The following is a 16,097-nucleotide window of genomic DNA, read 5'->3' as shown; positions in this document are numbered from 1 at the left end:
CATAGACTGTCATGTCTATTAAATCGGATCGTGTATATATATTCAATGTTAATCACATTTTATTCTTTTGGATTACTTTTGGAACATTCCCTCTAGCATCCTCTAAATCAGACGAGATGACCATACTTGGTTTTTTTTGTCGGTGTTTCTTTTTCTTCTTTTCTTTTTCTTATAGATTTTCAATCTTCACAACAAACAACTCAAACACATGCTGACAAAAAGAAACGCATATTGAAAAAGATCAAATTTATCAAGCATGTGTTTGAGCTGCTTCGTCATGCTCCTATTCCAGTCGTTCTTATCTCCCCATTTAAGGGCTTCAAAATGGTGGAACCAGAAGAAACATCCAACCAAACTGCTCCGCCCATAATCGATCCAAAGGCAAAGGAGAAGGGTATTCTCGTAGAAGAACCCAAGATTTCATCTATTTAGGCTGCCATCAATCTCTCTATGGAGCAAGTTAATCAAATTGCCAAGGCGAAGATGGGTGAGTTTGACAGATGGGTCGTTTATTAGACTGTTGTCCATTTTGAGGTCATAAGAAGAGAGAAAAAGGTGAAAGAAGTGACATCACTCGAGCAGAAGATGCTGCGTTTGGCAAAGACAGGTGACATTTTTGAACATGTCCAACGACAAGACTTCATTGAGAATGAATTGAAAGAAAGTTTTTACGATACTTAATCTAACATAAGATAGATAACTTTGTTGCTCATGGACTGACTGCCAACGAAGATGCGGTCATCAGTCAACTTGAATTAGACGTCGTGTTATTTTTAATATTGATAAAGTTGAAGATGGAGTAGTATGATCTCCCAGCAGCTGAAGAAGATGTGACTTCTTCCGTGTTTGACTTGGGGGAAAGTCAGGCGGGAGAGAAGACAACTTTGAGAATGTTACAACCATAATTTCAGAGGCTTAGGTTGTTGAGAAAGTAGTAATAGAAGAACATGTTCAAGCCACTGAAACAAACAATCGGGTTGAATATGTTACATATGTTCCTTCCTCTTCTCCTCCAACTGTGACTCAAGTTGACGATATCATAGAGATTATCATCTCTTTGGATGAGGTTTTTAGGTCACTCTCATAGTTTGATTTTGACCAATCGCAGATGAATCCCTCTTCTCCTATGCTCCAAGATCCAACCACTGAGCAAGAAGGTGTATACGGTGAAAAGGATCTGAATATGGAATTAGTACCTACCACTCAGACTAGTGCATATATGCAAGTTTATCATATTATTTATCTAGAAAATCTGACAAGTAAGGATATGGTAATTCATGGTGCATTCAAGTCAACTGATGCACAAGAAGAAGTTGTGGTTGATCTGCAACCAATTAATAATCTAGTTGCTGACACTCAGACCGTTCAACTAACTCCACAAGCCGCCGCATATCCATCTAGCATAGAGTTAGTAGTTGGACCCTTCTTCCTCTAAAACCAAAAATGAAGATGTTTCATCTCCTGGCATCAACTTGAATGTCTTCTCTGAATTCAACGTGACAACTGCTCCTCGAGATATGTTCCCAAAAATTTACTCTCATATGAAGGACTTGACAAAATCAGTATCCAATGTTGAAGTCAAAAAATTTTCTCACACTATCGCCTTCGACAACTCCAAGAAACAAGTCAAGCGCGAGCTAAGTTCGATAGAAACAAATTTTAGATTAATCGTGGATCAAACCATCACAAAGAAGCAAGTTTTCGTAATCAATGTTGAACTTTTAGGACATATTACTCAAGTAAAACAACTTATGGACGAATAGTTTGATCTTCTCCAATCTACAATTGGCACCCAGTTGCAAAAATTCTTGATTATATGTAGCGAGGTGATAACAAAAAAGGAAGATAAGAAGAGATTAGAAGAGCAGAAGATAAGAGCATAAGCCAAAAAGCCTGAGGATCGACGTAGGTTTGAGGCAGAAGACGGCGATTCTAGTTCAAAATTTAGAAGATAAGATTTTTTCTATTTTGTATGTGTAATATAATTTTATTATATACACATGTAAGATTGATATTTCATTTACTCGATGAAATATAATTGATCTTTAAAATTATCTGTTATTTAACTATTTTTCTGTAACAAATGTATTTATTTTTGCAGCTTGGTTTTGTGATCACTAAATAGGAAGAAATTGTTAGAATATTTCTATTAACCTAAATTTTTGTGATTGAAAAACAACAACATCGAGCTGTTTCAGGATCCAACCACTTATCAATTGTAATTTCAGGTTTCCAAACTGCTGGATCAACTCAAGCCGTTTAGACATAACATCAAAATTTCAAGTGCAGATTATCTGAACTTTAGCTGCAAGTGATTACTGCCATCAGACCTGATCAAGTCTTAAATGCAGTACATGTGTTTAAACTGATAAATTCCAACCGCTCTGCAACCGGTAAGATACGAGAATTCAAAAAAAATATTGCAAGTCTAACCGTTCAACAACTACCAGATTTATAATGATTACACTGTATCTTATCAACTCCCAAATGATATAAATATGTCTATTTCGTCTATGGCCCGTCGGATTTTTCAGAAGCTAGGAGCTCAAAGTCGCAAAAGCAAAAAGAACAGTACATATAATCTTTGAAAATATTACAAATTATCGTTGAAAAAAAATTCGTCTGTTGGAGCTTTTCAACTATAAATATGCAGATTTCAAAGTAAAGAATGACTACTGAACCGAATGATTACAAGATTGCACACATTTTTCAAACTGCATTACTTCGAAGATCTTCGAACACATTTAAAGCTTTCAGATTTCAATATGTTCAACTTAAGCACACGTCTATCAGATTACATCATGCCTAACCATTACCTTACTGATGCGATCCGACGGAAATGGATGAGCAGGTTCGGGTGATCCACCGGATCAAATCAAGAATTTATAGTGTTGTTTAGGAAAATGAACAAGGTAGATGGCTTCGATCGTGATCTGCAAACAATGAAAGGAACTCGTGAATGGGCGCCGGAGGGGTGTCCGGCGTGGCCACTCCGATGCTTAAGTCAGCAGGTGAAGATGATAACCAGTGTAGCTTTTAGAGAAATACAGACTACTGGTGTAAATATGTGTGTTAACATATGTGTGTGCCAATACTCAGGATTCGGCCCCCTTTAAATGAGAAACATACCTGCCATTTATAGTAGGAGAAGTAATGATGATTACCTCGACTTGCGTGTACACCTACAACTCATAGCCTTTGATGTTGACTTCCTGTCAAGCCATCCTACTTCTGATAGCTTCTCTGACACGCCAAACCCCTGTAGTTCTGACAGATAAGACTGCCCATACCGATACGCTCGAGTATGGTGCGCTTCTCGAGGTAGTCCGAATAGAAAGTTCCCGGGAGCTTGCATGAGAGCCCGAGCTTCTGGTTGCCCGGAGTGAGTAGAGCCCAGACATCTCCCTGCCCGGCTGCTGAAGAAGATGACCTCGATTATAGTGCATAGACACTGTTCGGGTCTTGCGGAGAACCCTGGTCACCCTGGTCGGGCTGGAGAACCCTGGTCACCCTGGTCGGGCTGGTCACCCTGGCCAGGCTGGTCACCCTGGTCACCCTGGCCGGGCTGGTCACCCCGGTCACCTTGGTCGGGCTGGCGAACCCTGGTCGGGCTGGAGAACCCTGATCACCCTGGCCGGGCTGGTCACCCTGGTCAAATTTTACCCATGCTCTACTCTTCCCAGCAATTTGGAATTTGACTCGTGTAAGTTCTCTTTTCGCCCGAGTCCAATAATGACCCGAGCCCTTTCCAGGGTATCATCACTCCCTCCTTAAATAGTCGGGCTAGAGTCATACTCGCTGTCCCGATTAGACATGCTTGGACTTCACCGGAAAGATAATTAATCTTGTTCTATAAAAGCATCAGGGGCTTCATGTCTCCCAGAAATGAGATGAAATGCCGGAGTCTCGTGTCTGATGGACTTGAGATAAGATGCCAGGGCCTCATGCCTCCCGGTTTTGCATAAGATGTCGGGGCCTCATATCTTCTGAACTTAAGAATAGTCGAGGTGCGGAGCCCCGAGCCAAGTTTGAGAACCCTGGGCTTATAAATAACCAAGGTGCGGAGCCTTGGGCCGGGGAGCATGTCCCGGGACTTGGGAATGGTCGAGGTACGGAGCCCCGAGCCAGGGTGTAGTTCCCTGGGCTTTTTAGAACCAAGGTACGGAGCCTTGGGCCGGGGAGCATGTCCCGGGACTTGGGAATGGTCGAGGTGTGTTGCCCCGAGCCAGGGTGTAGTGCCCTGGGCTTTTAAGAACCAAGGTACGGAGCCTTGGGCTGGGGAGCATGTCCCGGGACTTGGGAATGGTCGAAGTGTGTTTCCCCGAGCCAGGGTGTAGTGCCCTGGGCTTTTAAGAACCAAGGTACGGAGCCTTGGGCCGGGGAGCATGTCCCGGGACTTGGGAATGGTCGAGGTGTGTTGCCCCGAGCCAGGGTGTAGTGCCCTGGGCTTAGATAAGGGTGCCGGGGCGTCATGCCTCCCGGTCTTTAAATAAGAATATCGGGGCCTCATGTCTCCCGAACTCAAGATACTGTGCTGGGGCCTCGTCTCTCCCGGACTTTAAGATAATGTGCCGGAGCTTCATATCTCTCGGACTCAAGATACTGTGCTGGGGCCTCGTCTCTCCCGGACTTTAAGATAATGTGCCGGAGCCTCATATCTCCCGGACTTTCAAGAAGGTGATGTGGTGGCCTGCATGGTATGCCCGGGTGCTCTGGTATGTCTGCCCGGGTTCTGTGGATGGTCTGCCCGGGCTGTCTGGATGTCTGCCCGGGCTGTCTGCATGGTCTGTCCGGGCTGTCTGTATGTCTGCCCGGGCTGTCTGCATGGTCTGCCCGGGCTGTCTGGATGTCTGCCCGGGCTGCGGCATGGTCTCCCGGGCTGTCTGCATGGTCTGCCCGGGCTGTCTGGATGTCTGCCCGGGCTCTCAAGAATGTGTCGGGGCCTCATGTCTCCCGGACTTTCAATTTTTCCTCTTCTCCTGTTATATTAGTTTTATTAAAAACCAAATCACTAACCTGGAAATACTGAATCAGAATTCATTCTCGGTAGAGTGAAACTTCTCTGGTTGAGCTAAATTAGTTGACTAATATAGCTGTATTCTACTGAGTGCATAGCAAATGCTTTTCCACGCTAATCCGGGATAGCTGCTGAGCTTTGAGCCCATATAAAATCCACATACAAGATCTGAGTGACGCGCTGGTCGGACTTGTATGTTTGCCAAACAGAGTTGGGCTTACTGAGGTGCCGAGCAAGGTTGGACTTGCTTTTGAATGGAAACCATATCTACGTCTCGAGCTCAAGTTCCCACAGACGGCGTCAATGATGTGATCCGCTTGAAATGGGTGAGCCGGGTAAGGAGCTCCAATCGGATCAAATTAACAATTTATAATGTTTTGGGAATTTTGAACGAAGACAATGGCTTGAATGACACCTGCAAACAATGAAAAGAACTCGTGAATGGACGCCGGAGGGGTTTCCGACGTAGCCACTCCGATGATAAAGTCAGCAGGTTGTATGATGATGAACTTCGAACAATATTTGAGGAGAAATGCGTAGAATGCTTAAAGTTCAAAGGTTTTTTTTTTTCGGATCATTTAATGACATTAATACCTGCTATTTATAGGTGAGGAATGGGTAGTTACCTCGATTCGCGCGTCACCTACTAAGTCGGTTTACCATACTAGCTTCTGATGACTTCTCGGACACTCCAAACTCAAGTTGCTCTCTGATGACTTCTCGGACACTCCAAACCCAAGTTGCTCTGGCGGATTAGATTGCCTTTGTGATGATTACACTCAAGTGTGGCTCCTTTATCGAGGTAGCGCTATTCTCGAGGTCGCCCAAGTGGGGATCCAACCGGGAGCATTACCCGGACAGATGAGAAGCACCCGGACAACTCTATGAAGACCCGAGCTACTGGTAAAGGACTGCGGATGAAACGACCACACCCGGGAAGGAAAGATTTACCCGGGCATCCATAAAACTACCCGGTAACCCGGGTTGTATCCATGGGTACCAAATGAACAAACCCATATCCTTATAGGGGTATCACTTACATTATTCGAGATACCCCTCGAAACATTGCATCCAAAGAATAAGTGGTCATCTGATAAGTTACATAAAATGTATCTCTTGCCTTCCACTCACACCCGTCTATCCCCTGTCGTGAGTTTCTTGTGTGCAAACCACCATAGTGTGAATCTATGCTTCGGTATTAAATGCTTGATTTCCGTTTCCAGTTGTTTTTGCTGGTTTATTTTTTTTATGTACAGTTTGAGCTCTGATTTATGTGTGCTGTATTTGAGCTCATTTGATTGCCGGATTTTGAGAACTGAGGATGATTAAAAGGAGTACTGAGGATGCGGGTGAATAGGATTATTTCTCCATCGAGAAACGACCCATTTCTGGCAAGATACCCTAGCAAATAAAAATTATTCAAATACAACAATAAATTTTGATTATTTGATTCAATGAGCTGTAAATTTTGAATATAAACAATTTTTTTCGAAGAATGATTACAGTGAAATGATTTATAGTTAAATAAAATTCAAGAGTGATATTTAGAAAATGACCAAAGTGTGCTTTGAAGAAAACCAAAAGACGGATAAAATCAAACCATAGTGAAGAATCTATTTCAAATAATATATCATTTATAAATAATAATGATCATGTAATTAAATAATGTATGTAGTTATTTAATTATTTTTGTTCAAATTAACTATATTGTTAACGTTCATTCTGTTATGTTACTTTCTTTTTTCTTTTAATAGGATTCACAAAGTCAACAGCAACCAAATCGAAAGAAAATTTGTAAAATAACTTCGATCAACTATTTATTTAAGAAAATGATATCTCAAATTGAAGACCACTATTCGATTGAAAAATGACAGATAACTCGTTTGGCTAAAATAATATAGCACGATAGTTTTATTCATTATATTATTTGTTTAGTTTGATTTAACACATTACCGAATTCACCCGAAAATTGACATATAACCATTTTGGCAAAAATGCTTGCATGGTGTCGAAAAACGCTGACGTGAACGTGTCTGACGTCGCGTTAGCATTTCATTAAAAAAGAATCAAAATCAAAACACAACTTAATTTAGGTGACTAAAACTCAAATTTAAATATTTACGACCAAAAGATAAAATAAGTAAACTTTGATGCAATATTTTTAAATTGTCCACCTCCACGGATCCACGTCATAATCTATTTACTATATTAAAATTGAGATCTATTTTATTCGATGGTATGACCTTCTCATGTTGTGCCTATCAATTTTTATAATTATCATATTACTTCTATTTTTATTTAAATTACAAACTTATCTTTATTCCACTACCTAATTATAAAAATTGATTACAAAAAAAAAAAAAAAAGGAAAAAACAAAACAAAACCATGATTGAACAAGATGCGTTCATAGTTGTCCCTTCATTTCTTGATAAAGCCATTTCATCATGTCCCTCTCCACAAGTCTTGTTTAATCTTAATTCGTATTATATTTTTGCATTTGCTGAAAATAGCAGTAAAATATGATCAAGTTGAGCTTGAATCATGAAACTTTCGAGCATCAAGTCTCTGTACAAAGTTTTATCCGGAAACAGCAAAAAAAAAAAAAAGAATTATCTGTGATGTGACCGGGTAAAAATGGGTGTGAGATACGTGGACAATTTCATCGGGTCGGGTTGTAAAATGATGATGAATGAGAGCCTAGCGAGTACGGTGCTACTATCGAGGTAACCCGTGTAAGAACCAGGATTTCCCACCATGTAATTAAATATTTGTATGGGAAATTTTTTTTGGATTTTTATTGCTATGTTTTTGGGAACTTATATTTGAGGAGATATATTGGAATACCTTAGGGATACAATATTAAGTCATTAGAATATCATGCATATTTTCGAAATTTGGGGAATATAATGCAAGATTGGAAGGGAAAATATTAGACTTAGAAGACTAAGGCACAATATTGCCTATTTTTTGAATTCCTACTAGATTTCTTGCCTAAGGGCATCTTCACGCTATTTTGCTGCTTGGGCTTCTCCAATGGTGCTGCGCTATTTTGCGCAGCTGTTTTCTTTCTTTTTTTTTTTTAATTTTTTTTGTTTTTTAAATTATAAATCTTTATATTAATATTTATAAATATTTTTTATATAATAATATGATATTATTATATTAATTTAACAATGAGATATATTTAAATAATAGTATAATATTTATTATATTATTTTAATAATTAGATTTTATTTATTATATTATTTTAATAATTAAATATAAAATCATAAAAATTAATATATTTAATTACATAAATTTACAAAGTATTTTATTATAATTTTATAATTAAACGTCAAACACGCAAATTTATTGAATAATATTTAAACATTCAAGTACACAATTAAAATAAAAACACGAATTCAGATAATTTAAATGCAAATATAATAAAAGATAAACAAACTAAATCATCAATAATTTGGAAAATCGGATCCGGATCCAGATCCAGATCTTCCAAAATCACCAAAATATTTTCCAAATGCGTTGCCCTCATGTTGATGACGTTCTGCATCTCTTTTTTGCATAATTCTTGCTCGTTCATTTTAAACAATTTGACGCATTTCTGGATCGCCAAGTGCTTAGATCCATGTACAACACTTTATTCTCCTCCTGAATTTTAGCCAATTCTATTTTTTGTTGTCGAATTTCTAGTTTTTTTTGCTCATTTTGTAATACTAACATCTTAATATCATAATTTTTTTGCATATCAGTAGATCCCTTTTGCAACACATTGATAAGCTCGCGATGTCCTTCCTTCATCGTAGAAATTAATTCCAAAACATTTTCTTCTCTTTTTTTCTTTAATTTGGATTTTTTCACTCCAAGAGGTCGTTGAGATGGAGTTCCACCTGCATTTTCATCACTGATTAAATTAATTGAAAATGAATTCACTACAGGGGAACCTGATATGAGAGATTCTGGTTCTTGAGTATCCGATTGTGATGAATCCAAATTTGTGACATGTTGTTTGGATACTGGTATCGGTGCACTGACGTTGGCCGAAAATTTCTCCATATCTTTCATTATAGGCCAAACATGATCAAACTTGAATCCTTTAGTGAAATTTTTATCTTGCACCATTAAATCCTTTGCCATGTTCAACTGCACAGAAATATGTTACTCGTATAAAAAATAGACTTAGAGTATTCATGTAAATATAATAATAAATATTTACAATATCTTCTTCAGATACGCCACTCGGCTTCAGCTTTTCAATTATACTAACACATCCACATAACTTTCTAACAGCACGGATGATAACTTGCATGCGACATTGCAATGATCTGATATTGCGTGCTTGCATGTTATTCGATTTGCCAGCATTGAAAGCTTCTTCAATCCGACTCCAAAATCGTTCTTTGGATTGGTTTATACCGATGATAGGATTTTGCGAAACGTCAAGATAAACATGACACAAGAGTTTATCTTCTTCAATAGCGTAATTAGTTGATCGAAAAATGGAGTCCATGAAATTCTTTGAGCAATGAGATTTTCTTTTTGTAGATTGTAATGTTTATGATTTAATCAACCAACAAGAAGTTTATTTATAGTAGGAATGTCACCAACCAGTCAAAAACGCATCTACCAATCAAAACATATCTACCAGTCCAAATTCACCTACCAGTCAAAACTCATCTACCAGTCCAAACTCATCTACCGGTCCAAACCCATCCACCAGTCAAAACCCATCTACCAGTCCAAATTCACCTACCAGTTAAAACTCATCTACCAGTCCAAACTCATCTACCGGTCCAAACCCATCCACCAGTCAAAACTCATCTACCAGTCCAAATTCACCTACCAGTCAAAACTCATCTACCAGTCCAAACTCATCTACCGGTCCAAACCCATCTACCAGTCCAAATTCACCTATCAGTCAAAACTCATCTACCAGAAAAACGTATCTACCAGTCCATATTCACCTACCGGTCCAAACTCAGCTACCAGTCCAAACCCATCTACCAGTCAAAACATAACTACCCATCAAAACTCAGCTACCGGTCCAAACTCAGCTACCGGTCCAGACTCATCTACCAATCCACAATGCATCTACAAAACATCTATATAATGTAACTATAGTTTCATACTTTCATACAGATTTTACCTTCATTCTAAATTAAAAATGAATCCGTATTCTCTATTTGATGCAAACTCATCTAGCTCATCTTCATTGTCAGTTAATGAAGATGATATTCAATTTGTTGAAAACTTTGAAAATAGAAGAAGAGCAATACTATCAACTATAGCTCGAGAACAAGATTTGGTTGCTGCCTACATCATCCAACAAGAACAAGAAGTCGCACACGGAGGGTCAATTCCAGGTCACATAGTCATCCGACGCGAGCGTGAAATTGCTGATCAAAAGTTGTTTAACGACTATTTTTCTGAGAATCAAGTCTATAATGAAGCAATGTTCCGACGAAGATTTCGAATATCTCGAAATCTTTTCCTACGGATAGTAGGTGTCGTCAAGAATCACGATGCTTATTTCATACAAAGAAGTGATAGTTTGGGACGGCTCGGGCTATTGACTAATCAAAAAACAACTGCGTCATTGAGAATGCTAGCATATGGTTTACCTACGGATGCTACTGATGAATCACTACAACAAAAACGCCAAACGACAGCGGATAAAATCCGTTGTCGTAGGCCATTTAAAACTGTTGTAACTGAGGATGTTGTTGAACCGTTGTAATTTCTAGCAACGACAACGGTTTTGCAAGGGTTTTAAACCGTTGTCGTAGCTATTTTAAAACTGTTGTTAATGTCAGTGTTATTAAATGCCCGCTCAAAGACAACAATTTTTGATTGTTGTCGTAGCTACAATTTGCGACGGTTTTCAAAACCGTCGCAAATTATATTTGCGACGGTCTCTATATAACACCCGTCGCTAATTAGCGACGGTTTAAAATCCCGTCGCTAAATTTAGCAACGGTTTACTTTTTACCGTCGCTACATTTAGCGACGGTATTAATGTGCAAAACTGTCTCTATTTAGCGACGGTTTATAAATTCCGTCGCTAATATTTTAGGTAAAATAAAAAAAAATTAAGAATTTAATAAATCTGTGTTTTCAATTCATACAATCGTGTAAGAGATAAAAAATTTAAAAGTCGTGAAATGATAAAATCGTGTAAGAGATAAAAATTTTAATCGTTTTGAAGTGGTAAAAAAATCGTGTAAGAGATAAAAATTTTAAGTGTTGTAAAGTGGTAAATCGTGTAAGAGATAAAAATTTTAAGTGTTGTGAAGTTGTAAAATCGTGAAGAGACAAAAATTTAAGTGTTGTGAAGTTGTAAAATCGTGTAAGTGAGAAAAATTTTAATTGTTGTGAAGTGGAGTGGAATAAATTGAAGTAAATTTGCATGTATTTATAGAGAGTGGTGAAAGAAAACGAATTTTTTTGAAAATGGCAACGGTTTTAGTTAAACCGTCGCAAAATTATACATCGGCGACAGTTTGATCTAAACTGTCGCTAAATTTTGCGACGGTTTTTATTTAACTGTCGCCAAATTTAGCAACGGGTTTGTCAAATCTGTCGTTATTCTTAAACATGCGACGGGTTTTTTTAACCGTCGCTAAATGTAGCGACGGTGTAGGTAAAACCGTCGCAAAATTAAAAATCGGCGACGGTTTAAGTAAAACCGTCGCTACGTTTAGCGACGGTTAAAGAAAAAACTGTCGCTAAATAGTTGTCGAATGTTTCAAAAACACGCTTATACAAATGTCTTTTACCATTTTTCTTGTAGTGAGAATCCAAAATTGTTGTCTTTAATAATTTTTTTCATTAGATAAAATTTTTGTATTAAATTTCTTTTAATTTATAATATATATAATAATAATTAAACCAAAAATAACAATCGAAAACAAAATATTTACCACGTTAAATCCGTGACTATGTTACTATTTTCCGGTTCATCTTTTTACCTTATGTTTTAACCAAGAACCCTTATATTACATTAAATTCTCAAATTCAAATAAATTTATTATTATCTCAATTGTTCTCCAAGTTACAAATAAATATAGATCATGTCATAGTAAGGTTATGATTTAACACAAGTATTTTAGCTCGTCATTCAGGCTATTCTCTTGATATATAAAAATAAAACTGTAAATAAAAACAAAATAAATAAAAAAAACTTACAAAGTTGTATTCAAAACTTGAAGCTTTTATTTAATTCGTAAGAAGGGTTGTTTACAGAGAGGAAATAGAGGGGAGCAAACTTTAGCGTATTCTTCTAAAAACACAATACAGCCTATAAAGAGATGGAAGAGCCAGACATCAAACACAGGATTCCAACTAAAAATATAAACAATACAATGCTTTATAAAAGAAAATAGTAACATGGTTACAAAAGTCAAAAAGTCTATATAGTGATATTCCACCAACTTTATTAAAGATGAATATCCTAATCATCTTTAATATTTTCTTTTAATGAATTTATATAATTTTAAAAAATATCACTAATATGGGAAGGAATATCTTCCTTTGGGTCTTGAGCATTTTGCATCTGCATTAGATGGATAAATTGGTTTTCACTTGATTCGGATACCATATATTTATCTGATTTGGAGTCAGAACATGCAATGTTCTTATAAAGATCTTTCTTCAGTTTTTCAATGTAAACTTCAATCATCTTCCATATGTTGAAGAATTTCGGAGCCATAGAGCTTTCCTGTATCAGGGTCTTCTCTTAATAATTTGTCCCAAAATTTTGTGAACTAACCCTCCATAAGCAAGGAAATTCTGGTTGTAACCTCCATATCCATGGAATTCCGAATTCCATAAAGAACAGACATAAAATCTTACCATCGATTCAATGTTCAGAAAATGATTTTTTAATACTTGAGGAAATTTTTAACCAAGTATTCATTGGTTTTATGAAAAAGTCACTACAAGAAAAATGCTAAACAACAACGGATAAAAGACACTCAAGAACTGTTAAAAAAGTTAAAAATAGAATAATGACCAAAAACCGTCGCTAGTTTTGAATCGGCGACGGTTTTCAAAAACCTGTCGCTATTTTAAATCGGCGACGGATTTTATAAAACCGTCGCCGATCTACAATTAACGACGGTTTAAAATTCGTCTCTACATTAAACTTTGTGACGGTTTTAGTAAATCCGTCGCTAATAGCGACGGTTGTTTGTTTAAACTGTCGCTAAACCGTCGCCTATTTAACAACAGTTAACTACAACCGTTGTGGTTTCTAAAAAAAACCGCTAATCTACAACGGTTCACTAAAAACGTTGTCGTTTCTATAAAAAAAACCGTCAATCGACAACGGTTATTAAACCGTTGTCGTTTGTCAAAAAATAAAACACCAATCCACAACGGTTTTTATAAAACCGTTGTGGTATGTCGAAAAAAACACGCTCATACACAACAGTTTTTAAAACCGTTGTCGTATCCCAAAAAAAACACGCTCTTAGACAACGGTTTTTAAAAACCGTTGTCGTATCCCAAAAAAAACACGCTCATAGACAACGGTTTTAAAACCGTTGTCGTAGACATATCTAAGACAACGATTTTTAAGAAACTGTTGTCGATTGTCCAAAAAAAAACACGGCAAAAGACAACGGTTCATAGAACCGTTGTCTTTTGCCCTAAAAAAACGCTGAAAGACAACAGTTTTTAGAAAACCGTTGTCGTTGACACCATAAAAGACAACGCTTTTTACAAAACCGTTGTCAAAACACACATACGACAACGGTTTTCACTAAAACCGTTGTTAAAAACTATACGACAACGGTTTTTCAAAAAAACCGTTGTCGTAGGTGCGTTGTTGTTGGGCGTTTTTCTTGTAGTGAATACATTCAAATAGGATAATCTACAGCAATTCAGTGTATGCAACGCTTTTGTCGAGCTATAGTGGAAGTTTTTGCGGAGCAGTACTTGAGATCACCTACTGCCAACGATGTTGCCAGACTTCTCTATATTGGCAAACAACGAGGTTTTCCTGGAATGTTGGGAAGTCTCGACTGTATGCACTGGAGGTGGAAAAATTGCCCCACGGCTTGGGCAAGACAATATGCAGGTCGTAGTGGTTCTCCAACAATCATTTTAGAAGCGATAGCTGATTATGATCTTTGGATATGGCATGCATATTTTGGTATGCCTGGAACCAATAATGATATAAATGTTTTAGAGTCTTCCAGTCTATTTTCCAATCTTGCACAAGGAATTGCTCCTCCAGCTCATTATACTATTGGATCAAAAGAATATGACACTGGATATTATTTAGCTGATAGTATTTATCCGAAATGGTCAACTATTGTGCAAACTATCCATGATCCGCGTGGTCCGAAGAAGCAGTATTTTGCGATGAAACAAGAGTCATGCAGGAAAGATGTGGAGCGTGCATTTGGCGTTCTTCAATCACGATTTGCGATTGTGGCATCTCCAGCACGTGGTTGGAAGAAAAATCATTTGAATGATATAATGAAAGCATGTATTATAATGCACAATATGATAATAGAAGATGAACGTGATCTTAGTGCACCGATTGAAGATGCTAAGGAAGCACCGACTCCAATGGTAGAAATGGTTGTCAATGAGCATATCAGATTTCGAGAATTTCTCGCTCGATATAAAAAAATAAAAGACAAAGATGCTCATTATGCATTACGAAATGCTTTAATTGATCATTTATGGGATTAATATGGTCGTTCAAATATTTGAAGTTGTATTTGTAATATGTTATTTAATTTAATGTCATGTATTAAGTTTATTTCACCAATTGAAATTATTTCTATTTCAATTCGTATAATATAGATTTCAATAATTTATTTAAATAATTAAATTAATCATTTTTGTAATATTATCACATTTATTTAAAATATATTATTAAATATATTCAATATAAAATGTAATTATAATTATATCACTAAATTTAAAAATATATATTTAATAACTTATAAAAAAATGAAATAAATAAAATAAAAAAGAATATTCCGAAAATATTCTTTTTTAGAGTAAGATTTGAAGTAGATGGGTTGGAGATGAATATTGTATTTGGTGCAGAAACTGCACTATTTTAGAGTAGAGTTGCTTTAAAATAGAGTTTTGGGTTGGAGATGGCCTAAGTATTATAATGCATGAAGGCATGGAAGTTGCAAGGTAAATTAGGAACTGTGTCATCATTTTGGTTCGAAAATCCCTTGGTTTAGCATCTCAATATTTCGAGCCAAGCATAAGGGAATTAAGCATCATAATTTTCGAAAATTTGCAAGAAATATTAGAGTCAAAATTGAGAGATTTGAAGCAATTTTAGGGATGATTGATCTACCATATTTAGCTCAACCCTCCTCACCTATAAATACCCCATCACCCCATCATTCTTTGCACACCTATATCTCGAATTCCCCTTGCTGAAAATCTCGAATTCAGCAACTCCCCCTAAGCCAAAATTCTGCCCAAATATCGTCCGGAAGCTAGGCTAGAATCAAGCCGAAGCACTGTCCGAGCAAGCACAAGAAGCAACCTAAATCCCGAATCCAAGCATCTTCGTTTTTCTAGCATTCAAACACTGTAAGTGTGCTTGTTTTAAATTCCTAAATTTCGGTTTCATGCCTATGAAAAATTTCGGTTTTTTTCATGTTCCGTTTTTTTAAAGATTCGGTCGAGCTCCGTCTCCCGTCTACAAGTTTTTACGAAATTTGATACGTGTATGTGTTGATACTGTGAGGATTCCCTGAAAATGGGTGAAATTCCAACATATGGCCCTTAACAGTGGGATAGAACTATTTTATGGTCTCGCCCCCTTAGAGGATTAAAACTTAGGGATTGACGTCAGTAAACCGTAAAAGGTGAAAAATCGCAGTGTTATTACGTTATGGTATTTACGTTACGATTATAAAAAGCATGCTGTACGTTTATGATATGTTTCGAAAATGTTATAAAATTGTTATGTTGTGTTCAAAGTCCCCCATTTACTGAGTATTCTCAAAATACTCATCCCCCTTACTCTCCACTCCCAGATAAATCCGAAGAGTCCGAGAAATTTTGGGGTTGGTGAATTGCCAGATTAGTAGTAGGCTT

The 16,097-nt window shown here is 37.1% G+C and overlaps 1 pseudogene; it reads left to right on the top strand.

Annotated features, from left to right (window-relative positions):
* The first annotated feature begins 116 nt into the window (after window positions 1–116).
* LOC140820942 (uncharacterized) lies at window positions 117–14,800 on the top strand (annotated as a pseudogene).
* Window positions 14,801–16,097: the final 1,297 nt, after the last annotated feature.

The sequence above is a fragment of the Primulina eburnea genome, unplaced genomic scaffold, assembly GCF_022965805.1.
Source record: "Primulina eburnea isolate SZY01 unplaced genomic scaffold, ASM2296580v1 ctg312_ERROPOS121453, whole genome shotgun sequence".
Classification (NCBI taxonomy): domain Eukaryota; kingdom Viridiplantae; phylum Streptophyta; class Magnoliopsida; order Lamiales; family Gesneriaceae; genus Primulina; species Primulina eburnea.
This window is presented reverse-complemented; position numbering and strand designations above follow the sequence as displayed.